The sequence below is a fragment of the Agelaius phoeniceus genome, chromosome 1 (assembly GCF_051311805.1).
Source record: "Agelaius phoeniceus isolate bAgePho1 chromosome 1, bAgePho1.hap1, whole genome shotgun sequence".
Classification (NCBI taxonomy): domain Eukaryota; kingdom Metazoa; phylum Chordata; class Aves; order Passeriformes; family Icteridae; genus Agelaius; species Agelaius phoeniceus.
Window position 1 is genome coordinate 65329583 of NC_135265.1, and position 16228 is coordinate 65345810.

The 16228-nt window shown below is 41.9% G+C and overlaps 1 protein-coding gene across 22 annotated transcripts in view; it reads right to left on the reverse strand.

Annotated features, from left to right (window-relative positions):
• Positions 1–16228, reverse strand: part of ATXN1 (ataxin 1) — a 371677-nt gene that overhangs the window by 138006 nt on the left and 217443 nt on the right. For 19 of the 22 annotated variants that reach the window (XM_077180537.1, XM_077180468.1, XM_077180529.1 and 16 more), the window contains one exon: positions 10480–10619. The exons of the other annotated variants lie outside the window; for them this stretch is intronic. The gene's annotated coding sequence lies outside the window, so the exon portion shown is untranslated. The remainder of the gene's footprint in view (positions 1–10479; positions 10620–16228) is intronic. 22 annotated transcript variants of the gene reach the window in all.

A 16228-nucleotide genomic window follows, 5' to 3' on the forward strand; every position in this document is an offset into this window, starting at 1 on the left:
TTCTGTGCAGATGATGTGTGAATAAGTAAGGGATGAGATCAAGATTTAAGGAATACCAATCAGCTTTACCAGACAATAATCTACTCTATTTATGTTCTCAGCTTAAGAAAAAGCATTGCTAGTGGATTTATGTATGCACCATAAGCAGGGAAAAACCCTGAAAAAAAACTACCAATACTCCCCCCAGTATGCAATGCAGTGGCAAGCAGAATAAAAAATGGCAAATGAACACAACCCCCAACCTTGGAAACAGGGCTATTCCAACAAAGAAGAGCTTCAGCTTTACAGTAAACACATCACCTATGTAAAAAAAATGCATTCACACATATACCAAGGCACTGACAGGGTTTTTCTAAACAAATGCAATGAGTCTTGTCTGTCCTGGCTAAGTACATTTACAACATTCAAGCACGGGATGTAGCTGCCTAGAAACAGCAGTGCTCATGTCGTCCTTTCAATATGGGGAACACAGTGTGCTATACAAATATTAATTTAGCCTGAACAACCAGTGAGGTATGCAAATATTACTCCCAGCTTCAACTGGGATTGATTTGAGCACAGAGGAACAGCGAGGGGGATTTTTAGCAGTGCTTCAGGAAGCCAGCTCCCAGCCAGGGAGAGCTGGAATCTTGCATGTCTGCAAGTTCCTTCAGTAGCCCTCACCAACCTCCTAGACCTGCCTGTTCTCTTCAGGCGACCCAGATGAGCAAACATTTTCTGTGTCCTCACTGGTTATGCTGCCAAATTCAACAAGGCAGTTATGCAGACATGGGTACACTGTGCAGCACCTCCCAGGTCCTGGTTTTGACATGGTTCAAGAAAAGCCACCACAGCCACTTAACCAGACAAGAGGAACTGCAAGAGACCCATGCTGGGTACCACTACTGTCCAAAAAGCACTGATGGTGTAAAAGCAGAGAAAAGCAGCAGGAGCTTCAGCAGCTGACACTGGCTTCTTGTTTACTGGGTAAGTTGCAGAACCCCTAGGGCTCAGCTGATGAGGACAGGGCCAGAGCAGAAGTCCAGCAGGTCTGGCTGTGCATTTTGTCTTTTTAAAGTTCCACCTCTAATCCAAGGGGAGGAAAGAAACATTTGTGAAGTCAAGCAGACAAGAAAAGGAGAGCTGAAACAATGCAGATCTAAGTGACCTGGAAAGAATGATCTCCTGCACCATTTTTTTCTACCATTCCACAGAATAGCAGTAGAGGAAAGTGAAAGGCAGAGAATTGGGTATCTCAAGGACAGGGTGTATAGAATTGCAGCTGAACACAACACCTTTAGACCAGCAGCTCAAAGAAAACAATTCTCACAGCAACCATGACACTGAAGACTATTCAACCCTCTTCCTCAAGAGCCTTGGTTTTAGCTTTTTACAACTCTGGCAAGTAAGTGAATGAATATTTTAATAGAAAATGCTTAACATAAACATAAAGTATATTTTAAAACCTTTCATTTAAAATGCTGATATCTGCCTCAGACTGATATTTTGAGGACAAGTTTCAGGGAAAAAATCAGGCATTTTGGAGAGAGCAGACAAATATGTATCACTGACTGTTAAATTTACTTCTGCTGCTGCTGTTGTTGTTGCTAATTTACTGAGATATAAAATGGCTTCAGGCTCTGGACAAAGTCAGAAAATTTGGAAGAAGTATTATGCTGATCAGAGATGTGTTCTTAGCTATCCCTGTGAAACAAATCACCTATATTTGAATAATTTTTAATCTTGGGGGTGGGAGGCCAGCAGCTGAATCTTCAGACCTTTCAGCAATGTAAACTTCACACCCCAGGCTTTGACACAGCTCCACATGGGCCACAGCATCTATGGAAGGGTCTGTCTGCATAGGGTTCACTGCAGAAGAAAAGACTGAGCTCCAAGTAGTTTTGGGATTTCTGAAGTCAAGAAACCACAGTTAGTAAAGAAAGACACTGTACTTCAATGTACTATTCTTTACCTGGATATGTACAGAAACAAGGCAGAGGTCCAGAAAAGCAAAGAAACAGTTGGAGCTTCTAGTTTGATTTTTTTTTTAAAGAAAGTAAATCCATACCAGCAGCAAAGTGCAAGCACTTAAAATATCCCCACCACAGAACTTACCAGGGTAAATATTTTCTGGTAACCCAGTGTGCCAGCATAGAAGATTCATGGTCTGCTGTTCTCTAAAGCATCCTTCTCTTTGAGGAGCAGCACTCAGAGAGGGTGACACAATGCCAAGTTACTCTCCCTGTATTCCAAGGCACCTCCACTCAAATGCCCCCAAATCCCATTTCTTGTCAGAAATCTTTGTTAACAAATTTCCCTTTTCATTTATTTTGTGAACTGTGCTTGTCTTTTTTTGTTTGTAAACAAAGAAACAAACAAAAAGCCAGAATGTAGCAAGGCTCTGCCAGAACTCAATTAATAAATAACGAGCATCGAGTGGTTTTGATCATTTCCTTCTGTCTGAGCCTCACAAACTGACAGTAAAACAGTGTATGACCCTTTACAGAACAATTTTGCTATCACATTACATGCTCACTGGAAATTAAGAACACAAATTTGACATTTTGAATGGGAACAGCCCATCCAATTGGTTCAGTGTTATGCACTGGGAAGGCCAGAGCCAGCACAGCAGGATTTGCAAAGCATCCATGTAGCCACACAGCAAATCCCAGCACAGCCTGCACTAACTCTGTCAATCATTCTGCATTATACAGGTGTGACTAACACTATTTTGTTGGGCTTTTTGCAAGACATAACTTAAGCTCAAGTTCAAGCAATTCCTCAGGATGTATGAATCCACAGGGATGGGAAAAGCAGGAAAGGAGAGGAGTAAAGACGTCCTATCCTGTTGCTACATTTGGAAGCATAGGGATGCAAGAAGTTACTTTCATATTCAAAACTGGAAAATGGGAAAAACAGGAATAAGAGGTGTTTAAAAATGGAAGAGGCTGAGATCTGCTGAAAAGCTGTGTTCCGTCATCTGGAAAAAAATAAAAAAAAGATGGCTAGAGAACACATTTTGCCACAGAGACAGTGTAAGGGAATAGAGAAACACACAAACAGAGACAACTGCATGAGCAGTTTCCAGCATTGTGTTTAAAAATAGTGGCCAGGAAGACAGATTCTCATTCCATCTTTGTTGGCATAACTTTACTTGAGAGGAATATGCTAAATTTGTACCAGCCATAGATCTGCATCCTTCATTTATAAAGAGACAAACCCAGTATTAATAACACCTTTCTGTGTCCTGGTGTTTATGAGCACACCATCTGTTTGCATTTGGAAACTGCCCACCATACATGCTAAATTGTCAAAGATACATGAAGTGGGCGAAAAGTTAAGATTTCCATGACTTCAGCCCTAATTTGACTAACACCAGCACCAAGTGATCTCCATCCAAAGCATAAACATAGTCCTTATAAACTGCTTAAATGCCAGTGCTCTAAAAGCACAACTGTTCATGTGTTGTAATCTCTCTAATGAATAAAATTCAGCTGCATACACAAAGAAAAGTAATGTTTGCTGACATATCACCAAAAGGAAGCAAATAATGGCTCACAATACTAAGAAACCTGATGAAAATGGAAGGGAAATTTCCCTTTGAATAATTTTGCATAACCCATAAGTTTTAGTGGGCTACAGGGAATACAAACTCAATCGTTCCATTTTACTCTCTTGCAGATACTTTCATTTTTGTATGTATACATAGATATACTTTTTAAATGCACATTTACTCTCTTTTTCTAACTGTTTAAATTGCTTTGGGTGCAAAGGAAAGACTGGATTTGAACTCTTGGATGAATCACATGCACAAACTTTCTGAAAAAAACAGGAGGATAATAAAATAAACAAAACAAAAAAGAGGATCATTTCCCTTCCCTGTCTCTTTAAGATACTGCTGCTTTTCAGCCACACGGTGAATGCTTCATTCAAATAACAGAACATGGATTTCTCTTATTAACTGCAGCTATAATTGTAGCAACTGCTTATACTGCTTCCATCCTATTAGTGTTACAATTGTCCAAAGCAGAACACTCAACTGAATTGTCCTCATTTCTTATAAACATCTCTCTTTTTTTGTAACAAAAAAAAAAAAACCCAAATGCCTTCAGAATGTTACCTCTTTGTTCTGTTACCTTCTTTTGCTTCTCTGGCACCAAGAACATGAAAAAACAATACTGCTTTCTCTGCCTTCAATATTTGGCAGCCTTTTCTTAAACAAAACACTCTGATTCAGTGGATGCTCTGCCCACTATTACAGATAACATGTCTTTTCCAAAAGTGAGTCTCTTAAGGACAGTGTTGGGTAGCTTTATTTGCAGTCATTCACCAACTAGTATGCCATTTAGGATCTAGTAAGAACTGGCTCTTAGCATCTTCCTCTGCTGTATATGGCATTTGCATGCATATTATGCAAAACAGTGATGAAAATAAATGGCCTGGGTTGTTCTGTTTACTCATACAGAGTACATATCTCTCATGTATTCTCACTATGATGAAAAGGCACAGGCATGAAGAGTCCATCTCTGCATGGAAATAGCTTGTTGAGCAGAGGGGAAGCAGTAAGAAACTCAACTTTACTGACTCTTACACTGACAAGAAGAAAAAACTCCTGCATTGTCAAAACGCTAGACAAATTGTATCACTTTAAGCAGTTACTACTCCTAGGTTTCAGTATGCTTCACTGGAAAGCAATTTTTTAATACCATTATTAAGGTATCACACCATGATTTATTCTTACTTGGTTTTCAACTTAAAGTGTTTTTGCCTGCTGCATTTCCTTTTTTGGCTTTAAGGAAGGGTGGCCCAATAATAATTAAATTTAAAAAACCAAACCCAACACAAAGTATAACTGCTTTGATTTACAGGGTCAGAGGAAGAGCTTTGAAATGTCCAGTAAATCCAAACACTATTTCCAGTCTTCCTTCTTGTTCACTCACTATTCTGTGTATTTTCCTTTTTACCCTTGAATAACATATGGATAAGCCAAGCACGTTCCATTTATTTGCTCATTACATAACCCATTCCTGCTGTATTATCATTCCATACTTCAATAACTGTGCACATTCATGTTACCCCATCACAATAAACCATCAGGACAAGGAAATAGACTTCAGTGTGTGGGTCTCTCATTTTGGCAGGTTTAAGAAAGACCTTAATGGGAAGAGAGGGAAAAAGAGCGGAGGAGAACAGGAGGGAAAAACAAGAGGAGGGCTTAGCCTTTCACATGGGAAGGTATGCCAGAGGACAACCACAGTGCTTCTTAGCAAAGCTCCAGAGATCCAGGTCTGCAACAAGCTGTGTGCTGAGCACTGGTACGGGGTGCTGAGCACTGGTATGGGGTGCTGAGCACTGGTACGGGGTGCCGAGCACTGGTACGGGGTGCTGAGCACTGGTACGGGGTGCTGAGCACTGGTATGGAGTGCTGAGCACTGGTACGGGGTGCTGAGCACTGGTACGGGGTGCTGAGCACTGGTATGGAGTGCTGAGCACCGGTATGGAGTGCTGAGCACTGGTACGGGGTGCTGAGCACTGGTACGGGGTGCTGAGCACTGGTACGGGGTGCTGAGCACTGGTACGGAGTGCTGAGCACCGGTATGGAGTGCTGAGCACTGGTACGGGGTGCTGAGCACTGGTACGGGGTGCTGAGCACTGGTATGGAGTGCCGAGCACTGGTACGTGGTGCTGAGCACTGGTACGGGGTGCTGAGCACTGGTACGGGGTGCTGAGCACAGCTGCTCCCACTGCAGCACAGCAGGTCAGTGCCTCACTCAGGACTAAGCTTCTGTGTCACAGACCATAGCACTCGCTGCTGCCCCCAGCACAAGACCTGCACTAGTTGCCTTCCACAGGGGCTTCCAAGCCCCTTGGTCACACCATTGCATGCAGACCCTCGCCTACAGCACGTGACAAGGAGGTGACCACAGAGACACTGTGGCAAACGTCATGATGTCAGCTCTTTGACCCTGACACAACAGTCAAACACAGCAGCAATACAGAAACCATTGTTTTAGTGATACAATCCTAAGAAAGTCTATGAAAAGTATGAACTTAATCAACTAATTAATGAAACTAAACTCAAGTAATTTTCCCTCTTAAAAACCTCTGAAGGAGCATCAATTACCTTCAATCACTTAAATGAACAAAGTTCTCTATGGTGTTACTTCTCAATTCTCACAAAATACTCCTGGAAGTTTTTTGAGCATTATGGGAACACCTGAGTGCACGTGTTAAAATGCACATTTAACAAGCCTGGTTCTTCTCTCACTGAAATCAGCTGCCCTTAGTTTAAACAGCAGGAGACCTGGGCCTTTTCCACTGCCATGTTCCTTATCAGAGCTCTATAAATGTCACATCTTTATTTTATTAGTGAAAGACATATTTTATAGATTAACAATAAAAGCATTCTTGTATGTGAGTTTTCTAGCCCCTGTTGAGACTCTGAATTCTTGAAGGTCAAATAAAGCAGTCCACAGGAAGGGGGAGAAGAAAATGCTCTGCAATATCCTTTTAAAGAGCCTCCACAGCAAAGAGAGAATAAATAGCTGATTTGTTACATGGCTTTGAGGGCAGCCACAAATGCTAAGACCACAGGTAAATGAACCTGGTCATGAAAGGAGCAGCAGCTTGTCCAGTACCATATCTACATTAGTTAACTTTCTTTGTGATTCAAGTCCAAGACTTTGCATTGTTCTATTTCCGCCTATTCCTCTGCTCTGGATTCCCTTTGTGACACTTTTATCAATGGAAAATCGAGGGAGGGATTTCCAGCTGGGAGCCCAACAAAAAAACAGGAGGTTCAGTCTGGTTTTCTCACTTGCGCTGCAAGAACCATTTCAGCACTAGTAATAAAAGCAAAACTACACAAAAGGGAAAGAAAAAAAAAAAAAAGACATGACCTGAAATTATTTTAGCATCATAAATACTTCACTGCTCTTTATTCTGCAGCATGGTTAGTGTCACACATTGGCACAATAATTTGCTAGCTTAAACAGAGCTCCTTGCAAATAACGAATTTGTATTAAGGGCCGCTGTCAGCTAGAATTTCAGGGAAATACAAAGGAAAAGATAACAGTGCCATTGGTCAGATCTACTCTTTGTTATGCCCTTGCAATTTTTACAGATTTATAGCTGCAGAGTCATAATATTAAAAAGTCTGACTGTATCCTCTGTGAGTGGTGAGAAAAATACACAGAAACAACAAGGGAAGGCAAGCAGCACAGTGGGAGCCATGCAAAATGCATTGTGCACAGGGACATCCCCATGGCCACACCTGCAGGTGTCATTACAGCAGCCGTGGCGCTGCCAGTCAGGTGCTCAGTTTAGTTGTAACCCGAGGAGGTGGCTTTGAAAATGAGAACATTTGTACTAACAGGATTTTCAAGGTAATTTTCAAGGGATAGATTTGGTATCATTTAAGACCAGAAAAGACTAATAATAATATTTTTAAACATTATAGCAGTAGAGACCATTCATCTTGGGAGGCACTTGGTATAGTAAAAACAGAGTAACAACTCCCATGCATTTATGTGAGCACCATTTAACACAGACAACAAGCTCCTTGAAGTCCAGAGCTATTTTCATACACCACCAAGGAGCTCCAGCCACCATCACCTCCTCAAACAAAACAAATGTCTCAAGGCTTCCAATACTCAATTATTCAACCACTGCAGGCTCTGCTAGTGTCCTAAAGACAAGTAAAATTTCTTTCTCTTATTTACATGTGTAGCCTGTAAGGGCTCTGCTGAGAGAAATACCTTTTTCTTTCAGTAAGAAATTGAGGAAGTTATCATCACCTCAGTAGCACAAGCTTGTCAAAGCTGCAATAGGACAAGAAGAGAAAAGCTGAAAGTAAAATACAAGGGTGTATTTTCAGAATCAGATGCAAAGGCTGTCTTCTTAAAGATAGAAAATATTAAATATGTGCCTTAAATTAAAAAAAAAAAAAAAAATGGCAGTCACCATCATCAAATAGCCTGAAAGTTCAGAAGGCACCTGAGAGAACATTGTATGGTACCCAAATTTTCTCCTATTTTTTTGGTCGGTTGGAAGAATATTTTCAAAATTTCACATGGATTTCACATACCTAAACTATAACAAATTGTAAACTAGGAAACCTTGAGAACTTACTGCTAGCATTCTCTGAATCTGTACCACAGACCTGTTACAGGGAACAAGAGTTTGGGGAGAATCACATACCAAATACCTGCCCTGTAGATACCCCCAACAGGAGAACATGCCAAGCAAGAAGGGATAAAATACTTGCAACGTTTTTGATGAGACTGGTGAAGAAGTGTCTTCATTCCAATTGCCACAAAACCCAAAGTTTTTTAAACAGGCTACTATTTAAACCCAGTTTTACACTGAGGTTTTTATGTCCTCCCTAAGTCAATAGATAAACTTCATAAATGACCACGCAAACCCATAGATCTGGGTTATATGTCCAGCTCCAATAATTTACTTTATTGTCTTCCACAACATACAGAGCAATTCTCATTAAGTAGCTGAATGTGTAAAGGCTCAGTAGAGAGTAAGGAAGTTCCTAAACAAAAAATAATCTATGGGGCAAACTATGTGTGGAAAAAATTAATATAACTTGTGTGAAGTCAAATGAAGTAACTGAAGAAAGTCTATGTAATCCCAGCCAACACAATCTATATCACATCACAGGCAAATCAAACAGGAGGAAACATCCTTGAAAATATTCAGCAATTTGGAGTTTTCTCAGCTTCAAATCCAGACAGCAGCACATGAGTAGGTTATATTAACTAAATCCATCAAGGAAATCTCCATATAATTTCTGATCACTATCTAGGGTCTGTTTTTTTGCTGTGGCCAATCTCTGAGAAAGACATGAGAACAGCAAAAAAACCCACACTAAAAAAACCAAACAAAAAAACCCCCACAAAACAAGGGAAAATTACCACACCCACAACGCAGACCTAATAATTACAAGCCAAAAAAATGAAGTGAGGGAAGAAATCACTTCCCATCCCTGCAGGTAAGGTCGAAGTTCTCTAGCACTAGATTTGAAAATAATTAATATGAGACCAACAAGTTAAACGGCCTTACAGGGTCTTTTTAATTTATTAAATAAATTTTGCTTTAATCACATTAATTTTTCAGAAATGTACAATAATCTTTGTGGTTTAAAATGACTTTGTATTCATTTTTAAGAGTATTTTTATTCATCTAATACATTATCCTTTCAAGAAAATTATCATACTTGACTACAAGTCCTTAACAGGGCACTAATTAATACTCCTATTTCTCCTCATTTAAAACTCCTTTGAGAAATGAGGTCAGAAACCTGGTTTAACACAGAAGACACTTCTCAGAGGCTAAAGAGGGAAGGGACTCAAAAGGCACTCGTCACCCTTCTCCACAGACGACATCCCCTTTGAATGCTGTGCAAAACGCGTATTTTATGATTGGCTTTTCGCAGATATTAAAATGAATATTAAATGTGTTGTGTTAGAAAGTAATGCTGTACTAATACTCTTAAGTACTGTGTTAAATATAGTTTTAGGTTATAAAAAATGTTAAAATAGAAACTACGCTATGTAGGATACTTTTTTTTTTTACAGAAAGGACTCGCAGCGAGATAGCAGCCACAGGACACCTAAATCTTTCAGAGAAAAAGAATTTATTGCCCTCTTATCAGAAGAAACGAACTTCTTCCCGCCTCGAAGGCGCTGTTAGGATTCAGAGGAAGAAGTTGATGATGACCAGACAGAGTCCTGTATTTGAATGGAATTTATGCATCATGTATGAAGTGTATGAATATGCAACGGGCTATTGTTTTTAAGGGTTAATCTTTTGTTAACGGGGGTCCTTTTTCGGGCTCGTGCTGCCCAGAAAAACGTACCCAGACGTCCATAACTCTTCGGTTCTATTGTCTCATATTGTCCTAATTCAAATTGTCCAAATTATTATTACTCTAATTGTATTACTATTTTTATAACCATTTTATTACTATTACACTTTTAAAATTAAAAAAAAACCAAGTGATTGGCGTTATTCACAAACGCCAAAGCCCCGGCTGTCAGCGATCGTTCCGACCGAGCCAGCAGCTGATGGTAAGCCCCGGGGCAGCCGCACGTCCTTCTGCCCGACAAGAAGGAATCCTCCCATTTCTTCTTGTTTAACGGGGTGAGTTTTACTTTCCCCACTCTGCCCAGCTCTCCCCGGGAGAAGGGTTTGTCCCCCTCCCTCCCAGAGCCCGCGGCTGCTGCAGCCACTTGTTCCCCGCGCCGTGACACAAGGACGGGCGGGCGGGCGGCTCCACCTCCCTCAGCGCAGAGTCCCCGCCTGAGCCACGGCGCCCTGCCAAGGCTCCAGCAGCGGCTGTGGCCCGCCAGGAACGCCGCAGGAAAACGCGGGTTGCAAACACCTCCCAGAGCTGTTTGGGGCTCGGGGAACTGCTGCGAGGTTAAAGGGCCAAAGCAGAGACCCAGCACAAGCGTTTCTGAAGCTCTCGGAAAATTTGAAGGCACTCACCCATGGACTTCACATTTGGGTTCGCTCCGCATTGTCTACTAATTGCAATTATCTAAGAGCGGCTCCGCGATGGGAGGAGGGGAGGAGAAGAAGGCTTCCTTTTGGCACAGCTTCTTCAGAGTTCAAAGGACACATATGGCCTGCAAACACAGTGCAGGGAATAATGTAAAATTAAAGGAGGGATGAGAGGAAAATGAGAATGCAGCAGGGACAAGCGCTGTTCTGGATCTGCTTGAGTGGAATTTTAAATAAAGAAACAGGCGGGAAAAAATCAACAAAACCCCCAGACTTATTTTAATTCCACATCTGAACAGAAGGAGGGATCACGGGAGGGGGCCCACATATGAAGGGAAGATCTCTGGGCAGCAAAACCTTAGCATTTCTGCATGGGGCAGAGACCCCAAGCCCTACGGCCTCAGCCCAGGACCCAGAGGACTGCCCAGAGAGCAGGGCTGGAAGCTGCCAGAGATACAGGGCTTTGGGAAATGTACAGCCAACACCTCCAAAGAGACAGGATGGGTTCATTTCAGAATAAACACGTGTACAGTACCAAACCTGCAGGGAAGGACAGCCTGTCTACCCACAGAGTAAAGCGAGGAAAAATAAAAGAGAATCCAAATAGCGCAGGTTCCAATTTCCCTTGCTCGTCTCGCCACACAAAGAGAGCCACACAAAAGTCAGCAGCCTGCTAGATGGTGCCTGTGTCCATGCCAAAGGCTGACACCTGCTTGTGGCCTTGTCTTTGTTAGGGCAGAAACCAAAGGCTGTTCTTCTCACTGCAGGGCATATCAAGCACAAAAAGAAATAAATAAACAAAACAAAACAAAAAAAATCCACAACAATTCTCGGTTGTAATTTCTACATAATTATTGCACAACAACCACCCATAATGAGAGAATGAATTTATAACCACACACAGGCTATATTTACCAGTGGACTGGTTACAAAGCAAAACAGCAGGAAACCACAATGTGTCTTCATCTTAGCTCCTCAGCAGTGGTGCATCAAGGCTGCCCGTGCAGCAAGGCAGGCTGGGCAGGTGAAACCCAGGCACAAACACAGAAGAGGAGCACAGCCTTATGGGGAGAGAACCTGAACCGAGCAGGGCACAAAGGTGCTCCCAGGTAGTCAAGGGAAGCTATGCAGAGGTGCAGCTAGAAAGACTTGTTTGTCCTCAGGGTTAAACAGTCAGCCACACTAAGAAAACTGAAGGGAGTCTTGCCTCCCAACTATCCCAGCTTCCAGAAATTTTGATACCTAGGCAGAATTTAAAAAAAAACAAACCTAAAAAAACCCCAAATTTAAAAACTACCCCACAAGTGGACATGCAGCTCCCTGTGCAGTCAGGATCCCCGAGATGAACCATCCCTGCCCCTTGAAATGAAGAGACGCTCGCAGACAGCACTTTGTTCTCCTCCCATCAGCTATTCAAGTTGGCCCCACGGCAAAACGGGCACAATTCAACCCAAACTGGGACAGTGGGACTGTGCCACAACAGGAGGCCTGACGAGGTCAGCAGCTGAGCCCCAGATGACAGCTTTTCATCAGCTGGGGACAGTTGATCTGGGTCTGCCTACCAAACACCATAAATCGCTGAGCTCAGGGGACCTTCACCCCTTCAACACTGCTTTTCAGGCAAATTTGGCCAAAACTGCCTCACAACTTTGGAAGTTACTGGGCCAATGCACTTAAGGAAAGACAGGCAGCACACTCACAAGAGCCCCATTTCCTCAGGCTGACATCATACAAGCAGGCAGCATACCTGCTGCCAGCAATACACCCCTGACCACCTTGCCCCAGCTGCTCCTCCTCACCTCCCTCTGTGCCAGTACAAACCCTCACACTTTCCAGGCCAGCGTGAGAATGATGGCGAGCTAGATCCAGGAACAGATCCTGCTGAAACTTTTTTTTTTTCAGGGATTATTTTTAACTTGGATCCTTTCCCAGACCCAGCTCAGAGCATGACTACACAACGCTTATGTCAGCACAAGGAAGCCATCTAATGAGCACCCATGAGGGGGGCAGGATCGCTGCCATCGCTATCCTCACCACCTTAATGAGCTTGTAAAACAACAGCCCATAGACAGCAGGTTAAAAAGTCACAGAGCTTCAGTAAATTGAGGATGGCACATACAAAACAAAAAAAATAAAAACTGAAACTCATACACACAGGTTACCTAGCCACTGCCATGTCAAGCTGCCAAAACACAGCAAAAGCACAGGGCCTTCCACTGAGGAAAAGCAACCCTGCACTCAGCTCCACCAAAACCCCAATGCAGAAGGGCTCCTGACACACACCCACGGAAAATCTTGGTCATTACTACTTCCTAAATAGGACATGCAAAGAAAACCCACAGCATGTAAACCACTGGTATCTCAAAATGACCTTTCTCTTATCTCTTTAGCTAGGCATGCTCTCTCTGCCCTGCTCTCTCCCCGGAGAGACACCAAATGGCCCGGCCCCAACTCAAGGAGGAAGCATAAAAGCAAAAGAGAAGGGAAGGTGAACAGATCAAACAATTCTCCTTCCTCATGACCTGTGGGTGCAAACCCATCACAACACATTGTGTAACCTTAAACACACGTTAAGATGGAGACAAAAATCCATGATTACTGCTTCTGGTGTTTATGCTGACCAGCGCCTTATTACTGCTCTGGTGGCAATCAGCGAATCTGTCATGAAAAGAAAGGATGTGTTGGGTTTGCTATCGATCCTTATAATTCCTGTCTGAGAATAATCATACCATCTTGAAATATAGCCCAAGAGAGCACTGTTATTCCGGAACTGAGCTGCTTTTGAAAGATGAGTAAAAAGCAGTTACATGCCATGCTCTTAGATATCTTCTTGAGGTTGCAGACAATTGTTCCTGGCTTTATAGACACATTTTCTGATATTTAAGTATTCTCTTTCCCCTGTAGCTGAAAGAGGCACACTCATATAAAGAAAAATCTGGCTATCCCAAGAAATCATGTAAATGACTATAGACAGAGGGCTGTCAGGTAGGCACAAAATAAACTAACTGAAATAATATGATTTTTTATCCCTCTAATATCCTTCATTTATAGTCACTGTCAGTGTGACAACCAAGAACAGTAAGTGGAATGATTTCATGCATGATTTCATATCTCAATATTTCATTAATATTGAGATATTCTATATCCCCTTGTGCAGCAGACAGTTTCTATCATTTACTTTGTATTAGGGCAACAGAGTAAGGCACCTCAAATGAAGCCTGTAGCAGTATCCATTCCCTCAAACCAGAGCTAAAACCTGGACTAACAGACTGTGACTATTGCCAGATCACCTCTTTCTCCTCACTGAAGTCTGGACATCACCAATGGATGGGGAGGCAGAAGCACAAGCCTCTGATGGCATCCAAAACTGCCCCCAAAAGTGCATATGAAAACACATATTGGAAGCTTGGCTAGAACAACAGTACCAAACAAAACATATGATGCTAATCCAAGTGTTACAACAAATTGTCCATTGTAGCTGGAAAACAGAGAAACACAGCCCTGAAAAGGGATCAGAACAATACTGACTTATAAATTGCTAAGGGTTCTTGTTAAGTGTACATTCTAGCATATTCATAAAGCAGGTTTTTTTGAAGGTAGGAAAAAATACGTCAAAACAGGTTAACAAACTAAATGCAAATAGTAAGGAAAAATCAAAGATATAACCCAGAAGAAAGCCGAGCTAAGAAATGCACAAATATTTTGTGGCATATGTGTGTGAAATTTAATATAATTCCTAATTCTTGGTATCTTGGATAACACCTGTCTGTTTTCCAGACCTGAGTTTCAGAAGTTTACTACTGTTTCACAAATGGATTCAGAAGGACTGTGGTCTCTTTAACAGTGAAGTTCTGTCCTCCATCCCACACATGTTCCCACTGACTCCAACCAGCCTAAAGTTAACTATAAATACAATAGAAAGACAAATACAAAGTTAGCTTGTTGCCTATTTTTTCCCTTTTTTTCTGATGTGCTATTAGGCTATTCATAATGAATATAAAATACTTCTTTCTTTTTAATTAACAGGTAGTACAAACAAAGCCTCTAATATTTTACAAACCTAATTGATGCAAAATACTACATATGTGTTCTAGGTCTCTGGTTTCAGATCTTTATTACCAAATTCTGACTTCTTTTCATTCCATTAATGCTTTCAACAGGTTATTAAAAAGCACAGTCTTGCTAATTTACTGTAATAGTTAGGATACCTACTCTAAAGTTATGGAGGAAATCAATAAATTGATCAATCAACAAGAAGAAACAGAAAAGTGACAAAACACATTTTGTTTTATTACTGTGGCAATTCTAAATGGTGTTTTAATTATTCATATAAATATCTCTAATGCATTTGTAAATGTGATGTATTGCACACCTACATTTTTTTTTCTTTTTATTTCTTGGAACCCAATTCAGGAATGTGGTTCCTTGCAGAAATACAAAGAAGGCCTCTGAATACTTTTTTTAGTATTTGATTCTAAGTAGTCAAATGCTGTCCTGCTTTGGATCCACAATACCACAAGATTACTTACTCCACAGCACTCTCTGCTGAGAGCAGATCCATAGAGAAAGTCACATAATGTCACACAGCCTTGTAACACACCACACAAAAGAGCCAGGGGGAAGAGGCACCTCTCCATCGCTCCTGCCATAGCCAACAAGCAAATTCCCAGCACTGCAGCTTGGAAGCAGAGGCAATCGTGTATATTAACATTCCACTGAGAAAACCAGGATGAAGCAATGAGCTAGTGAATATCGTTGGGAAGACATGTCAGGGTCTAAATTCTGGGCCTGCCTAGCCAAGCCCCTCCTCCTTTTTCATCGACATGTAAAATTCTGTGCACCTTCTGTATCTAGCACCCCAGGCAATGCCAGTCTCACTTATTCACAGCCACGCTCACTCTGCCTACCCAGTAGCTGCACTGAAGTAGTAACTACCATCCTTGTCCCAGAAGAGACGCCAACAGCACAAAGAAAGCTGCAAAGCCCATGAGTGATTCTGCATAGAGGTGGAATTTTTCAAATTATGATAATGAGCTTCAAAAGAGAGTGCACAGAGCTGCACAGATACACTCCCTTTTTACGTCAGAAGGCACATAAAGGGTTGACTAACCTCTGCTGCTTATTTTATGTTAAAATCTCACCCCTCCCTTATTTAGCAACTTCCTCCTTAAGCCCTGGCATCTCTTCTCCATTTCCCTCACAATCTTGGGGCCTTTTCCTCCCAAGATTATAATCTACTGGAAGTTCCCCCTCCCTGACCACTACCCACATCCCCATCTTTGTTCTGGCTCCCTGCAGCGCTCAGTGTCTGGACAGGCTTCACATTCACTCCAGATTTTTTGCTCTCCTGCTCTTCAAAGCTTGTGAAGCAGGTTTTCATTCAGCTACCCTTGCCTGCCAGGATGGGGAGCAGTGCATGGAAACTGAAAAGAGCTCACGAGCACCAGGCGAGCAGGCCTTTGCAACTAAAACCCAAGGTAGAAATGCTCACCGTGTGTCTTATTTAGTTCAAAGCCGAAATGTTTCTGTCTAGGATGTCTGTTTGTATCTCAAGTCACAGAGAAGCCATTAGTACCAATAATGTGTCATTACGGGGGCGTCAGCAGAGACTCCACAGCTAAGGTTAATTTGAGATGCATAATTTAAAGCAGAAATAAAATCCCTCCATTTCACACTTTAATGATTCAATTCAAATCATTCTTCAAATTTGACACAGCAGCTCTTAAGGGGACAC